Source organism: Sciurus carolinensis, chromosome 2, assembly GCF_902686445.1.
Source record: "Sciurus carolinensis chromosome 2, mSciCar1.2, whole genome shotgun sequence".
Taxonomy (NCBI): Eukaryota; Metazoa; Chordata; class Mammalia; order Rodentia; family Sciuridae; genus Sciurus; species Sciurus carolinensis.
Window position 1 is genome coordinate 153913887 of NC_062214.1, and position 17908 is coordinate 153931794.

Genomic DNA, 17908 nt, shown 5'->3' on the forward strand with positions numbered 1-17908 from the left:
AATGAATGTTAGTAGTAGGTGGGGTGAAAGAATTTGAGTTAGTTTGTTATATACTTAGTTTTAACACAAGAATATACATTACAATTTCCTTCAAAATATTCTTTATTTGCTTCCTTTTTCTCCACTATCTACAATTTGTCTATCATATATGAATATATCACTCTCTTTTCCTCTCCCCTGTTTAGTGGAATTATTAAGAGCCTGCCAACAGATCTGAAAATCAGAGTTGGCCAAACTGGTTTAGAGTAGAATATGTTAATCCCCCATGAAAATGAATTAGATACTTAGGCTAGTGCACATCGGTGCTAGTAGGAAGTTGTCCTCCCAGGAGTTGTGCAATCGTGTGAAAAAAAACAAAGAAGGAGAAGATGAGGCACACAGAATATTTTATTAGTTGAATGCAAGCTTTGTGCCTTCTGGCTTCATCAATGAATTTCTCGTAGTAGATAAGGAAAATTTGTCACTTAAGTAACCAGAGCAAAGCGCACACATAAAATCCTCACCCAGCCTCAGAAATCTGAGACTTGGAACTTACCTGGTTTTTTTCTGACTTCCAAGGAAGGCAAGATTAAATGTTAAAAATCTTATCTACTAACATTCCAGGAGAAGGCACCCAAAAGGAAACTTCTACTACAAATACTTACCCTTTGATTCTATCATCATCATCATCATTATTATTATGATGATGATGATTATTATTTTGATTCATTATACATAAATGGGGTACAATTTTTCATTTCTCTGGTTGTACATGATATAGAATCACACTGTTCATGTAATCATACATGTACATAGTGTAATGATGTATGTCTCATTCCACTATCTTCCTTTCCTCCTGCCCCTCCCTTCCTCTCATTTACCTATACATGATCCAACATTCCTCCATTCTTTCCTTACCCTGCCCCAATGTGTGTTGTCATCCACTTATCAGGGAAAACATACGGCCTTTGGTTTTTGTGGGATTGGCTTATTTCACTTAGCATGATATTCTCCAATTCCATCCATTTCTTTGCAAATGCCACAATTTTATTCTTCTTTATGGTTGAGTAATATTCCATTGTGTATATATACCATAGCATAGACACTCTGTTTAAAGTTATATTCAATTTAAGATGAACAGTTCTGTGCCCAACACCTTGTTTAAGATGTAGAATAGTACCAGTAATTTAGAAGCTCACCATGCACCCCCAGTAAAACACAGAGAGATGACCACTGTCCTCAACTTTGTGTTTATCACTCTCTTGTTTCTCTTCATAGCTTTATCACCTAATTACATATCCCTAATAAATGTATCATCCAATTTAGCCTACTTAATAAGCTTTTGATATGTGAAATAATCCTGCATATATTCCTGTGAGATTTGCTTATTCTGCTCAACATTTGTTTTAAGCTTTATTAATTTTGCTGCAAGTACTTGTTCATTCATTTTTCACTATGTATATTTCTCATTTTCTGAATGTCTGGAAATGTATTTATCTCTGCTATTGTTGATGGACATTTTGCCATGTGAAACAATGTTAATTGTTACTACTATCTTTCGGTACACATGTTCATTTTTCTTGGAGTTGTGGAGTCATGGAAATGTGTGTTATTTTTTTCCAGGTAATGCCAAACATTTTTCCAAGCGATTGGTATTAGCCAAACTTTGAGATGTTCACCCATCTGGTGTGTGCAGAATGTCATTTCATTGTAGTCTTAGTTTGTCTTTGCCTGATCCAGATGAAATTGACATTTTCCCCTTCTCTCTTCTCTCTCTGTTTCTATCTCCTCCACCCCTGCCAGCCCTCTCTCTGTTTCTGTCCTCTCTCCCCTCCATTTTTTTCTTTATTGTTAAAGTTTGTGGGGCATTTGGGTTTTCTCTTCTTTTCATATATTTGTTTCAGTTTTTTTATTAGATTACCTTTTTCTTATTGATTTATATAACTTCTTTATAGTCTCAAAATACTAGCCTTTTATCATTTCTATGTGCTATAAATATCTTTGCCAGTGTAGGACTCGTTTTTCATCGTTTTATTGTATTTTGGAGGCACATTAAAATTTCACATTTTATAGTAGTCAAATTCATGATTTTTCTTCTGCATCTTTATACACTTTGTGTTTTGTTTAAGAAATCTCTCTACACCTTGAGGACATAAATTTTCTTTGTTATTTAAAAAAGATTTATAGTTTGCTATATGTAAAATATAGCAAATATTTGGAATACATTTGGAATCTATTTGGAAAATCTGGAATAGATAGGTAGTGAGGAATAAGTAATCAGTATTTTTTACATGAATAAGGCATACACAGATGGATAATAATAATCTATCTTTTCTCCACCAATCTGACATAACAGCTGGAACTTAAATAGCATATCCACAATTTTCATGAAATTATTTAATTAAAAAAACTTTATTATTTTAATTACATTTACTTGATCTACTGGCTATCCTTATACCAACATACACGTGTAAAAACATTGAACAAGTACTTTTGAAGTTTGACCATCTTTCTTTTTTTAAAATTAAAAAAAAAATTTTACAGACTACATTTTGATTATTGTACATAAATGGGGTACATCTTTTCGTTTCTGTGGTTGTGCATGATGTAGATTCATACCATTTGTGTAATCATATATGTACATAGGGTAATGATGTCTGTCTCATTTCACCATCTTTCATACCCCTACCCCTCCTCCCTCTCATTTCCCTCTATGTAATCTAAAGTTCCTCCATTCTTGTCTCACCCCCCCACTCCCCATTATATATCATCATCACTTATCAGGGAAAACATTCAGTCTTTGGTGTTTTTTTGGGGATTGGCTTATTTCATTTAGCATGATATTCTCTAGTTCCATCCATTTATCTGCAAATGCCATAATATTATTCTTCTTTATGACTGAGTAATAGTCCATTGTGTATATATACACCAGTTTTTTTTTTTATCCATTCATCTGTCAAAGTGCATCTAGGTTGGTTTCACAATCTAGCTATTGTGAATTGAGCTGCTATAAACATTGATGTGGCTGCATTACTTTGTTTCTTAATTTATAGGTTAGTCCACTTACATGTATTATAACTATTGATACATTTGGACTTATTTCTAAATCTTATCATGTTTTGCATTTGCACTACTTTTTCTTTCCCCTCTCTTCTTAGCCTCCTTAGCATTGAAGTTTCTTCCTCTCCTCTTTTACCCCCTCTATTCTAAGAAGTATAAAGTTAATCATGTTTACCCTTGGGAAAGAATGCTATGGTTTGACTAAATGTTTTCCCAAGGTTCATGTTTTAAAAGCTTGGTCGTCAGCCCATGGTGATATTGTGAGGTGCTGGAACCTTAAAAGGCAGAGTCTAGTAGGAGGGCTTCTGGTCATTGGGAGCATGCCCTTAAAGGGATAATGGGATTGCAGCTCCTTTCTCCTCTGTTTTGCATCCCAACATGAGATTTTGCTCTCTGCTCCCCTGCCATGAGTCAGTCCCCAGAGCAATGAGGAAATCAATCATTGACAGAAACCTCCAAAACCCATTTTCTTTATAAGTTGATTATTTATGGTTTTGTTATAGTAACAGAAAGCAGACCAACCCATCCTCCTTTAAAACAGGTGAAGTAATCTCAGGGTTAACTATTTTGAGTCAATTCTTCTAAATATTCAGCAAATTCATTCAATAGGTCTATTTATATTTTCTCTTATTTCCACAAAATACTGTTTCCTTCTTCAGAGACTCCAATTGTATGTATGTTGGGTCTTACTTCCCAATCTTATTTCAAACACTTTCTCTCTGAGCTTTTTACCATCTTCTTTTTTTTTTTTTTTCTAGCTTTTTTTCATTTGAAAGTGTTCTCCTTTGGATGCATTGTAATTTGTTCTCCACTTCTCGAGGAATATTTTTCTCTATATTCAACTTCTTCTTGCATCTAGTTCTCTTTTGTATTTCTTTCCTTTATTGTACATTTCTGTTGGTAGTTTTTGGATTTCTGACAAGTATGTTTTTCACCCCCAAATAAATGTTTGAGGTAACATAGTTCCATTTGGAGTACTGTGTTACAAGTTTCTTCTGTTTTGTAGTTTTTTTGGGAGAACTTTTTATGGGTAAAATATTTTGATTTGCATATTCCATTTTCTTATTAGAGTGGATTTTAATAAGTTTGCTCTGATTTCTCCTATTTTATAAAGGTCCCCAGTTCAAGATTATTCTTTCCTATACCATAGTGAAGTATAGTTTTTTAAATGGATGACATTGTGATAAGTGGTTAGTGAAGCTGTTGGTGTGTCTTGTGATTCTCTTTTATTCATGCAGAATCATTACCTTTCTCTTCTTTTTTCCTTTGCTTTCACTTTCATATACCAGAAACGTACTTTCTCTTTTTTTCTCTTTCATAAGTAATGCTTCTTCAAGACTGTCGCTTCTAGTTTTGCTAAATTCCCTATACCTGGTGCTGTGATTTGAAAAGTTCTGGATTTGTTTTCATCATTTTATTGCTTATTGTTAGGATTTATCTTTTGAGAAGTAATTTGATTTTGTTTTATGGGTGTTCTCCACTCATCTCTTCTCTTTTCCATTGAGTGTCTTAAGGCTACCTTATCACTACTCGTTATCAATAGGCTTACAGTGGAAACAAGAAGTCTAGTAGTTTCTCTGTTGAAGCTTAGTGTTTATTTTTTTATTTATAAGCAAATTAAACTATGGAGTACTTTCTATCTCCATGGTCATTTTCGGTTTATTCTCCTCTTTTGACTTATGATTTGTGGGAGGATGTGTACAGATTTAGTTTCAGGCAACTGTCACTATCTACTGCCAGTCAGAACCTTTGTACATCTTCTTGTGAAAAGAAGCTTTTATACATGCAGTATCAGTACCCATAAGGAAAATTGAGCAATGTAAAGGGACAAAGAAATCCCAAAAGCCAATAAATACATGCAAAATGTTCAATCTCACTAACAATTCAAAACAAATAAAAACAATACTACTTTCTCACTCTTAGAATGAAAAAATATGCATTTTAAAAAATAATATTTACTCTTGGCAAAACAATAGTCTCATATACTGCCAATGATAGTATAAGTTGGTGAAATCTTTCTAGAGAACAGTTTTTTATGTAAACAAAAAAATCTTTGATAGGTACACATTCTTTTATTTAGCTATTTTATGTCCAGATATTTATGCAAAGGAAATATTTATCAAGCACTAATTACATAAATCAGTTATCAGATCACTTTTTATAAAAGTCTTCCAAACTAAATACTCATCTACAGAGACTTAGCACTATTTTCATATAACAACATTAAAAATGGTGTGTCTGTGCATATTGATTTAAAAGGTAATTTCCAGAACTTTATTAAGTAAAAGAGGATAGATATGAAGTAGAATTATATGCTAATTTTTAAATGTAAGTAAATATTGCAAATTCATACATGAACACACAGAAAAATAAGTCTGGAAGGAAATATAACAAAATTTAACTTGTTGGTATGGTGAAAATATAGATTATTGTTTTCTTTTTTATACTTTTCTAAATTATTTTCTTATTAAAAAATTCACACATATTACTTCTGTGTCAAAAATTATTTTTGCATTAAAAAATTATCTTGAATGTCCTGAGATGAGACCAATAGTCTCATATACTCCCAAACTATTGTGATCCAGATTCAAGAACAATCTCTGAGGCATGGCTATCTATACTCCATTTGTCTTCAAAATTTATTTTGAATGTATCCTAGGCAGTATCTGGACCCTAATAAATCCCAATAGATTCTGGACACATTTGGGATTTAGGATTAACAAGGTGTTTCCCTTTTTTCACTCCCATTCATTTCGTCTGTGAACCAACTTGACTGCAAATGTCTCTAGAGAGTGGCTACAAGCTCAGCAGGGTTATTCATCAACACTGGTATTTCTAAAACGTACCTGAAGTAAAATAGTACTTACTGGATAGTGACAATCTATTAAACCTACACTTGAGGGGCACCCCTGCCCACCACCAAAAGTAAACATCATGTGCTGTGATTTCATACAAGCCAAGATTTCTGTCCTTCTAGTTGGAAAAGCATGAGTTGGCTAATGTCAACATTGACAAATAACCTTGGCTTTAAACTAGCTCAGCTGGGAGGTTTCTGTGGTATGACCTGTTTCTCCATCTGCCATGTGGCTTCTTCCCCTTCTTGTGCCATGCCATAGGAACCCTACCTGGAAATCGGGAAGCCTTTAATCTACTGGACCTAATGTGATGTAAGATGTCAGGATGAAGAATTTAATTTCTCTCTCTCTTTTTTTTTTTAAACAAAGCAATTGTAAATTGTGAAATCAAAAACTTGAAATTGAGAGGGGAAGCAAAAGTGTAGTTTTTATAAGTCAACTGATTTAAGTTTGTATCACCTTGAAATTAACTATTACACCTATCAGATAGTTTATGTAAACCACAGGGTATCTACAAAGCAGGAACCTGTACTAGGTATACACAAGATACAGTAATCAAAGCATACCACTATTGAAAATCATCAAACAAGGGAAGAGAGCAAGAGAGGAGGAAAGGAACTGCCAATCCAAAAGCATGAACAAAAGCATGAATCTTTATCTGCCAATAATTACTTTAAGTACAAATGGACTAAGTCCTCTAATCAAAAGCCAAGGGGATAATAATGTCTGTCTCATTCCACCATTTTTCATACCTCCCCTCCCTCTCATTTCCTTCTACATAATCTAAAGTTTCCCCTGAGACAGACATCATTACCCTATGTACATGTATGATTACATGAATGGTATGACTACATCGTGCACAACCATAGAAATGAAATGATGTACCCCATTTGTGTACAATGAATCAAAATGCAGTCTGTAAAAAATAAAAAAAATAAATTAAAAAAGCCATGGGGTGGGGGAGGACAATGGGCTAAAAATCTAAGATGCAATTATATGCTCTCTACAAGGACACACAAATTGAAAATGAAGGAATGGAAAAGGATATTTCATGCAAAAGGAATCAAAGAACAGGGGTAGCTATACTTACTTTACATAAAATTAGAATTTATTTAAAAAACAATCAGAGGAACCAGCAAAATGGTGTGTGCCTGTAGCCTCAGCTACTCAGGAGGCTGAAGTAGGAGGATCACTTGAGCCTCAGAGTTTAAAGCCAGCTTGGGGAACATAGCAAGACCCTGTCTCAAAAGCAAAACAAAAATTGTCACAAGCTCTTTCTATTACAAATAAAGGGGTCAATTCTAGAGGATGTATAGTATTTATAAATACATATGCAACCAATGTCAGAGAACCTAATTATATAAAGCAAATATTGGTGGATCTGAAAGGAGAAATAACAATGCAATGACAGTAGGGGACCTCGACATCTCCAGTTTTAATATGGATAGGTCATCCACGTAGAAAACTAGTAAGGAAAAATTGTGTTTATTCCACATTTTAGACCAAATAGGCCAAATAGTCTGTATAATAGACATACACAGAATACTCCATCTAATATCAGTAGAACACTTTCTTTCCAAGTGTGTATGGAATGTTCTCTAGTACAGATCATATGCTGGGTCACAAAGCAAGTCAAGACATTTAAGAAGGTTGAAATCACAAAAAGTATGTATTTTGATAAAAGTATGAAATGAGAAAGCAGTAACTGGAGGAAAACTGGAAAATTTGCAAATATGTGGAATTAAACAACACATTTGTAAAGAACCAATGGTTTCAAGAAGAAACCAACAAACAAAAATGGAAAAGTGACAAAGCAAAACTTAGGAGATATACAAAGTGGTTCTAAGAGAATTTTATGACCACAAATGCCTACATTAATAGAAAAGTAAGATCTCAAGGAAACAACCTAACTTTACACCTCTAGGGACTTAAAGAAAAATACATTAAACCCAGAGTTAGCAGAAGGATGGAAATAAGAAAGATTGGAATTGAAATAGAGACTAGAAAAATAATAAGAAAGATCAATGAAATGAAGAGTTGGTTTAAAAATAAACCTCATAAAACTTTAACTAGACTTAAAAAAAGGAAAGAAGAATAAAACCATAAATGAAAACAAGAACATTACAACTGGTACCACAGAAATACAAAGGATAAAAAGAGATGACTACAAATAATTATGAGAAAACAAATTGGATAACCTAGAAATCTTTTGGGTGTGTTCTCTTTTTCTAAACATTTTTTCTCCTTGCAACTCATAATATGCTATTGCTGCTGTATGACCTGTGCTTTATTTAACATCAAAAACAGGTTTGCATATCATTTAGTAACTACAAATACTTTATTTTGTACATATGAATTGTAATAGAGTTTTATTTCACATATCTCTGGAAGGAAGCTTAAAAGTGAATACCCTCACTTCTATTTTTATATTTTTATTGAGTTATACTTTATGTACAATAAAATTGACAGTTATAAATATTGAAAAATATATATAGTCATGTAACAACAACATTCAAGATATAGAATGTTTCTATCATCTTCAAGTGATTTTTTGTTTTTTTGGTTTTTTTCCTTTCTTTTGTAGTACTGGGGATTGAACCCAGGACCTTGTGCTTGCAAGTCAAACACTCTACCAACCAAGCTATATCCCCAGCCCCTTCAAGTGTTCTTTCATGTCCTTGATCCCTAGCTTCTGGCAACCACTGATCTGTTTTCTGTTCCTGTAGTTTCACCTTTTCCACAATGTCATACAAATGGAATTACAGAATACATACTATTTAGAACCTGGTTTCTGTAATGGTTAATATGAATTGTCAACTTGATTGGATTAAGAGATGCCTAGGATTAAGAGATGCCTAAGGTTAAGACTCTACTGGATGTGTCAATGAGGGTGTGTCTAGAAATGATTGGCATGTGGGATAGAACTGAAGTAAAGACCCTCCCTAAGTAAGGGCAGTCTTGTCCAGTAGGTTGGAGGCTTGGATGGAATAAAAGTTGGAAGAACAAGGAAGCAGCAGCACATGCAAACTCGATTCTTCTTGAATGGGTTCTTGATTGCGGCTGTGATTATCTGAGATTCCAGATTCCAGTTCCTTCACTCTTTCATGGCAAACTCTGCCAGTGATTTTTTTTTTTTTTTTTTTTTGGGTGCTGGGGATCGAACCCAGGGCCTTGTGCTTGCAAGGGCAAGCACTCTACCAACTGAGCTATCTCCACAGCCCCTGCCAGTGATTCTTTAGAGAGTTTCTAGAAGACTTTGATCTGGACTGGGACAACATCATTGATCCCTCTTGTTCTGAGCTTCAGTATCTTGGACTGCTCAGTTACTGGTCCCTCCAGCTCTCCAGCCTGCAGACAGATTCACACACACACACACACACACACACACACGCACACACACAATTTGTGTGTGTGATATATTTCCTGTTGGTTCTGTTTCTCTAGAGAACCCTGACTAATAGTTTCTTTGACTCAGTATAGTGCATTTGGGATTCATATGTGTTGTTGTATGTGCCAGTAGTTTGCTCTTTTTATTGCTGAGTAGTGATGAGGAAAATATTCTGAGATGTTCAAATTTAATTATAAGGGACAGAGGATGGAGGAGGGAAGAGATAAAGGAAGTTAGTCAACTAATAGCTGTGGACAAAACTGACAAAAAGACAAATTCACACTTCTAAATGTATGTTGGAACTTTGACTTGACTCTCACATGGCCATGCTGGTTTATGTATAAACTTCCTGGACTGTTAACCCCACCTGACCCAGAAGCAATGATTTCTTCTTATGGATTGCCCTCCTATCCTAAAACTTTCCCTGCTCGGCATGATCCTGACCCTCTTGGCTATAGCCAACATAGTTTCAATATAAATAGGCCATGTCTTCTTTCTCTATAATTCTTTTTATGTTCCATTTATGTATGATTTATCAAAATGTATAAGTACATTCTACTGTCATGTAGAGCAAATCAAAATAATTTAAAAATGGTTGTTGTTACAATAGCAAAACTGAGTCACCAAAACATTTAGGATTTTTTTTGTTTATGCTTTTTTTCATTCCATATTTCATAGAGATCACAGAATTAATTACCACAGACTGGTTCCAGGAATCCAAAAATAAGGACTTCATAGAATGTAAAAACACAAAGTATAGCAACTAACAGGGTATATCACAGAGTCCTTTTTTTGTGTGTGTGTGTGATTTTTTTTTTACAGATTTTTTATGTGCAGTAAAATGAAATTAAACCTCTAACTCTCTATAGTTTTTTTTTTTTTTTTAGAAATGCTCTTTGTTTTGGTCTGGTGGGCATTTCCTAATTGCTATTGAGCCCTATAGCTGGTAGGTACAGGAACTTATTCCAGGACCTGGTCCCTTCTTACTGGCTAGATATCTGTACTGGTTCAATAAATTCTCCTATTTTTGAAATCCCTCAGTTTCAAGAGGTTTGGTTTAACAGTAGTATTCCATTGCTTATGTAGGGTACTAGAATATACTACCCCAAAATATGCTTCTTTGGCACAAGGATTATTTTGAGTTCATTATTTTGGGAAATTGTAGACATAATAGAAACTCCAAAAACATAGCAGAAGCTACTGTTCAGTAAGGAAAATTTATACTTACAAAAGAAATCTTCACTTGTAAGAGTGTCCCATTTCTGTATCAGAAAGAGACAAATATTCTAATCACTAGAGACTTATGAATATGGAAGGCACCAACCTAAATTTATACAACAAACCTCACCCTTTTTCACCATGCTTTTCCTGGTTACTTGTGTTACAGAGTAAGGTCTGCCTGCTGAGCCAAAATAACTGATGGTTTGTGACCACCAGTTCTTTCAATCTTGTCTGAAGGATATCAAGTGAGTTGCACATAGTAGCAGGCATGAGTTATTAGAATGGATAGGACAAATGGTCCTCTCAGAAAGAGAGGCAGGTGTACCCCTCCTGCCCTCCAGTTTTACTGAAGGTCCTAGGGAAGTTTCCAGAATGTCCCTCTTGGGTTCACTTTTTGACTTTTGACTTATAGCAGGATTACAACAGACTTCCAAGTCCCCAAAGTGCAAGGCATTACCCTGTGGAAGGGTATGATTTTACTATCATAATGACATGCAACACTGGGTCACCTAAGCCTGCACTAACCAATTCTAATTGGAACTTGTTCTTATAGATTTTAGGGTTGGGGACTTTGTTGCTAATTATCCTGTCTACCAGAGTCCTGGAATCTGGTCTCTGTATAAAGGTCACAAAAATATTCCTCTTGGGATAACTTGTTCTTCTAATGGGCAGGGAGGAGTCTATGGTTCTGCATTTCTCTTACAGGTAACAATCTGTTTGCTGAGGAATATAGCGTATCCTATTAACTTGAGCCAGGCAGGGTCAGAGTGGTCTCAGGTAAATTGCTTTTTAAAAGAAAGCATGTGGGGGTCAGCACAGCAGACCCTTCTCCTCATGTTCCCACTACTTCAAGTCTGTGTGCTACTTATCCACCTACTCATTGCTCCCACTTCCAATACCCCTCTCTCTTTGTTACAGTTGAATGTGGTATGTATCCCTAAATTCAGAGCCATTGCTTTGAGATTTACTGATTTTCCCCTCAGTACCTCCCAGGTACAGATGGTTCCTGGCTTGTAGTGACTTTTCAACTTTACAGTGGTGCAAAAGTGATAAACATTTTGTAGAAACCATACTTGAATTTTGATCTTTTAGTGATAAAAATGTAATATTCTTTCAGAATTTGGGGCAGTGTCAGCAAGCTGCAACCCCCTGTTGTTCACACAATCATGAGAGTAAACAACTGGTACTCTACAGCGTACTGAGTTGCTGAGCAATGATGTTCAATAATTTAGATGCATCAAATGCACTTTAGATCTGGGACATTTTCAGTTTATTGGAATGTGACCCCATCACAAGTCAAGGAGCATCTGTATATGTGAGGTGTATAAGTTTTTGAATCTCTAGTTTTTCTTAACTTGGTGTTTGCTACAGGGGTTCATTCTAACTAGCAACTACGGATGTTACCATAACCGTCTGCCTGCTTACAAGCCAATACTTGGGAGACAAGAGTTGGTAGGAAGGAAATGGGGTATACTCTGGCACTGATACCCTGAGAAGATGGAGTGAGGAAAACTATTTTCCTCAAAAGAAGACCATTTTGGGGAGCACCAGTACATGAGAGGGCTTTTATAGGAAGGAAAAGGAGATGCAGTGGCTAGGTGAACCGGAAGGCTATGTGCTGAGCAGGATCTTTGTTATCCAGGGACTGTCAATCAAGTCCAATATTCTGGGGCTAGATCCTGTAATTCTTTAGACAAACCACATTACCTTTCTCCAAGGTAAGCTTCTTCTTACACATGCTCAGATACTCTGAAGCTCAGTAGATGTTCTGGGTCTTGTAAATCTTAAGAATGTTACTTAGCAGTTAACATCTTAATGATTTAGGTGTGGCTTTTCTTGAAAATTTAGAATGCCAGGCAAATTGAAGGGAAGTCATTGCAAAGGACAACTTGTAAAGGAGTGGCCACCATTACATGAAAAATAGAGAGAAAATGACTTCCTTTAAAGCTTGATTCACCATGTTTTCGTAAAGGAGGAAGAATAATTTCCCCATTTTCCTTCATCTCTTAACCAGAACTTCCTGTAACAAAAGACAGATAAATGAGGAAAAGAGAGGAATTTATTAACATGTGTAACTCCATGTATACATGGAAGAAAATTAAGAAATGAGTGGACCTCTAGAGTAGATCTCAAAAAACATTTAAACTTTGGGTTTAAAACACTTTTTTTAAAAAAATTTTTTTAGTTGTTGATAGACCTTTTACTTTACTCATTTATTTATATGCAGTGCTGAGAATCGAACCCAGGGCCTCACACATGCCAGGCAAGTGCTGTACCCCTGAGCCACAACCCCAGCCCCTTAAAACACCTTTTTTGCTTTGAAACAAAGAATCTAATCCTCAGTTTCCTCATCTATAAGGTGAAACTCATAGCAATGTCTATCTTCAGAGGACATGCAATTTCAATGAAGTAAAGTTTGTAAGGGATTTAGAACAATACCTCATTAGTAGTAAGATAGATATACTGAGATTGTTAAACTATTCAGAATTTTCTGTTTCAAAATTCAGAATATTAGATTTAGATTTATAAATGAACACTGTACACATTCTATAGCACCTCCAGTAGAATATTCAACAGCCCAACTATCAACCACATTAATTTTTCTGCAATGAATCATGTAAACAGTCACATCAAGAGAGGCAAATAAAGATGAATATCTCACAGTAGGTCAGGTACATTTTAGCCACAAAATCCATTCAAGTTGTTTTGAATGAATCAGCACACATTTTTTTTTTTCAGATCCGTTTTTGATTTTGGAACTATGTATTTATTCTTTTTAGTTACACATGACAGTAGGGTCTATTTGACATATTTATGCAAACATGGCATATATCTTATTCTAATTAGGATCCCAGCCTTCTGGATGTACTCGGTGTTGAGATTCACTGTGGGGTATTCATATATGTACATAGGAAATTTATGTCAGATTCATGTAGTCACCATATGATTCTACCTTCATTTCTTCTTTCTATATTTCTATGACATAATAACGGCTAACTTTTAATACTTCCCCATAAAAGAAATAGTCATTCTTTCCTGGTGCTAAGAGGAGAGCCCCCTTACAATTGGAGAGTTCTGTTATAGTTACACATTTTTCTTACAAAGAGCAAGTTTTCTGGAGGTACTTCCATGTCTTCAGTTTCTCAAAATCACCAGCTCAAAATAATTAATATACTGAGAAGATATATTCTGGAATATACATCCTGGCTTCCACAGTCATATTTTGTGGTGGTGTGCTGAGTCCCATCAGTTTGTTTATCCACTCACTGGTAAAATAACGTATGAGTTGTTTCCAGCTTTGGTGATTATGACTAAAGCCACTAGCATGTTCACATTCATATATTTATTTGAACTTATGTTTTCATTTATTGTGTACCTGGAAAGGTGTTGCTAAGTCATATGATAGGTGTATGTATCACATTTTAGGAAATTTCCAAACTATTTTCCAAAGTGACTGAACCATTTTTCAATTCTAGGATCAAGGCAACTAATGTTTGTAAGTGATGATTACATATCTAGGCTAGTCCATAATATTTTATTTATCCATCATGAAAAAACAATACCATATATTTTATTTGTAACAAGAAGAACCAGAAATAGATAGATACTTTTGGAATTTTTTTTTTTTTTTTTTTTTTGGTCCTGGGGATTGAACCCAGGGGAGCTTTACCACTGAGCTATATCCATCCCCAGTCCTTTTATTTATTTTCTTTTATTGAGATAGGGTCTCACTAATTTGTTTAGGACCTTGCTAATTTGCTTAGGCTGGCTTGAACTTGTAATTTCCCTGCTTCCACGTCCCAAGTACTGGGATTATAGATGTGTACCACCATGCCTGGCTACTTATGGAGATTTTGATGGGAACTTATTTAAAAGACTTTAGTTATTACAGATACTAGTTCTTTAGCAGAACTGATTAAACCTAAAAAATATGGCTTTCCTTTTTATTGATACAGTAATGTGAATTTTTTTTTGTTTTTGCATTCATAATGGTATGGGGGTGAGTGATATTCATTAAATACTATTACATACCATAGGTATTAATACTTTCCTAAATTTATTTTTAATAAATCTCATTGTTATAACACACCTGTGAATAGGTTATTTATATACACTCTATAAATTTGAAAACTGAGATTTAGAGAGGTTATTCAGTTTATTCAAGATCCCACAATTAAAGGGATGGATCTGGAATTCAAATCCAGTTCTGCCTGATGGTTGGTCAACTTTTTGATTAGTGAAATAAATGATGAAATGGGGGGCGGCTCTTCCTTCCAAGAGAGAAGAGGAGAAGAAAGAGAGCTTGAGTGAAAAAGATTAAAGCAGAACTGAATGACTCATGGATGATGGCTTATAAGGATGAAGAGAGATTCTGCCAAAAATGTCCTTTTGAAGAAGGAGAAAGGATCAGGTGTCAAAGAGGGAAAAGTCCAATAAGCAGTTCCTCTTTCCGCCACTAGGTGACACCATTGACAGATAACCCCTTGGCTGCTCTCTGGAGTTGGTAGTGAGGGTGGTGGTGGTGGGGAGAGGGAGGCAGGGAAGCAGGGAAAAAGACACGGAGGAAGGTTTTAGGAGGGCGCTGCAGACCACCACCTCCATCATGGGCATTCAAAGCAGTTACAAGTGATGGTAGGTACAGGGGGTGGGTCAAGGTGAGAAAGGTGTCCTAAGGGTGTGGCCTGATCCAGACCTCTTGGATTTTAATGTGAATGGTTTATATTTCTGCTGAACACCAAGTAAGAGGCAATGTCAGGCAGGAATTAAGAGCACAGAATCTGGAACTTGGCTTTATAGGACTGGAACCGGGCTCTGCTACTACTAGCTGTGTTACTCAGGCAAGTCCCATAAATTGTCTGAGCCTCAGTTTCCTTCTCCGTAAAAGTGATAGAACAACATCTACCTCAAAAAGATGTCAGACAGGTGAAATGAAGCCCTTAAGGATAGTGCTTTTCTGAAGAGCCCTTGGTAAAATGCTATCATAGTAGGTAGAATCTCTAAAAGATGACTGCAGAATTAAAATTAAAAGCAAATGAGTTAGTTCAGGTAATACAATGATGTCTTTTGCTTTTGTTGAGTGCAACATTTGCCGTCAGTTTAGATGAGTATTGCATTTTAGCTTCCTGAATGCTTTTTAATTTTTTAATAGAAAGAAATGACTCTATCCTTGAATATTTTGCTAAAAAAAGCCACATAAGTATTGTAATATTCATGGTCAACCCCAGGAAAAATTCCAAGATGATAAAAATTTGTCTTTGCTATCTTATCAGCTTGCACTTGAATTTTTGTGCCTTTTATCCTCTATTCCCTTCCTGCCTGCTGCCCAGACCTTTACTTTGCTTCTACCCGTGTTTCCAGGGGTCTAATTCTGCCCTTTAGCTACCTTCAATCCCTCTGCAAAACGCTCCAAAATGCTTTTCCTTTCCTGTCTTCCCAATCCAAAGGTGGTAAAGTTATATCATCTTTATTTATCCCGTCCCCAACAAAACAACAATGAAGTCAATTCTTCTATCTTTGGAGACCTAAAATTGGACTCGACTAATTGATAATAAATTTATGATGAATAGATATGTTTAACATTCCAGATATGTTCACATTTTGTAAAGACTTGTTAATTGAGACAAATCTGTAGTTGATGGCATTTCTTCTTCATGAGACCATGAAGAATTGTGAGCACTATGGAGGAGGATGGGGAGTGGAGTGACCTTCTGTAAGTCACAGGACTCAAGTGACCTACAAGGTCATAGAGATCATTTGAAAATCACTCCAAACTCAGAGCTTTCCATTTATTCAACAATTTAAATCTTTTTCTTCAGTTTTTTTTTTTAATCAGTGTTGCCTGTGCCCATGAAAATTAATTCTTTTTAACCCCTTTTCATTTTTCTCTTTCATCATTTTTCAACACCGTGTGACAGATACTCTTAGATACTTGCCCTTAGCCATTCTCTTTTCCACCTATATCAATGAGACGCCCACTTAGCCCACTTCGTGGTCATTAGAATAAAGTCTATCTCCCAGGTTCCTTTGCAGCTAAAGGTGGTCATATGTTTACATTTGTAGTAGGATGCAAGCAGGAATGTTGTTTGAAGGTTAAGGAATATCCTGAAGGGAAAGGGCCTACACATCTCCTTCTCCTCTTTCCAGTTAACTGGAAGGCAGATGTAGAGACTGGAGCTCTCCCACCATCTTAGACCATTGCACTAAAGTGTGCTGCAGAGGGGTGACCCAGTGGCAAGTGGGCAAGAGCCTGGGTCCATGATGAATTAATCAGAATACTAGACCAGTTAGGAGCTGCTGCTCTCTGGAACTTTCACATAATAGGAAACTTTGGGTGTTCAAGCCATGTTTCATTTGTGGTTTTGTTATATACAAACAAACTTAATTCTGGCTACATGGAACTACTAGAAAGTTAGACTAGAACTAAATAACTAGCCTATGAATAATTTAAAAGGTATCATTTAAATTCACTAAGCCAGGTGGCACTTTTGCAGTTAATATCTGTAATATCTGGCTTTAATCTCCTAACAGTGGAATCTCTCGGTCCCATGTTCTAGGTTAGAAACCAACACTATTCAACAAAACTCTGCAGTGATGGAAAGGCTAATGTCTCAGTTCTCCTATGGAAGTCAGTACTCACACTTGGTTATTGTACACTTGAAATGTTGCTTTTGTGACTTAGGAACTGAATTTTAACTTTTAATTGTTTTGTTGTTGTTGTTGTTGTTGGGGGTTGTACCAGGGATTGAACTCAGGGGGCACTCAACCACTGAGCCACATCCCAGCCCTATTTTGTATTTTATTTAGAGAGGGTCTCACAGAGTTGCTTAGCACCTCACTTTTGCTGAGGCTGGCTTTGAACTCATGATCCTCCTGCCTCAGCCTCCTGAGTCACTGGGATTATAGGCATGAGCCTCTGCACCAAGCTTAATTGTTTTTAATTTAATGTTAGATAGCTACCTGTGGCCTGTGGCTACTGAATTGAATACAGTAGATTTAATTGTGGGAGTTTGGCCCATATTCAAGTAAACCATCCACAGTTTTTCTTGATTTGAACTACATCTTAAGCAAAGAAACCCTAAATGATAAAGGGGTTGGTGAAGCCAGTTACAGCTAACTGAAGCTGCCCCTTAGAAACACAGTGGAATGGAAGGAATTTCCTCACAATAAGAATGTGCCAAATACATTTTCTTTATATGTCTCACACTAGGATATTTTATATGTGATAGATTTTGTTCCTTCTCCACCCCCATAAAATTCACTTTTCATATTGTACTTTTATCTCATTAGTTCCACTGATTTTCAGGGTAACTAACTCACTTATTTCTGGTGCATAAAAAGCCTCTTTCCAGTACCTTAGTTGTTCATCAAGATTACCAGCTTCTGCTGCAGGTGGCATTGTGCACAC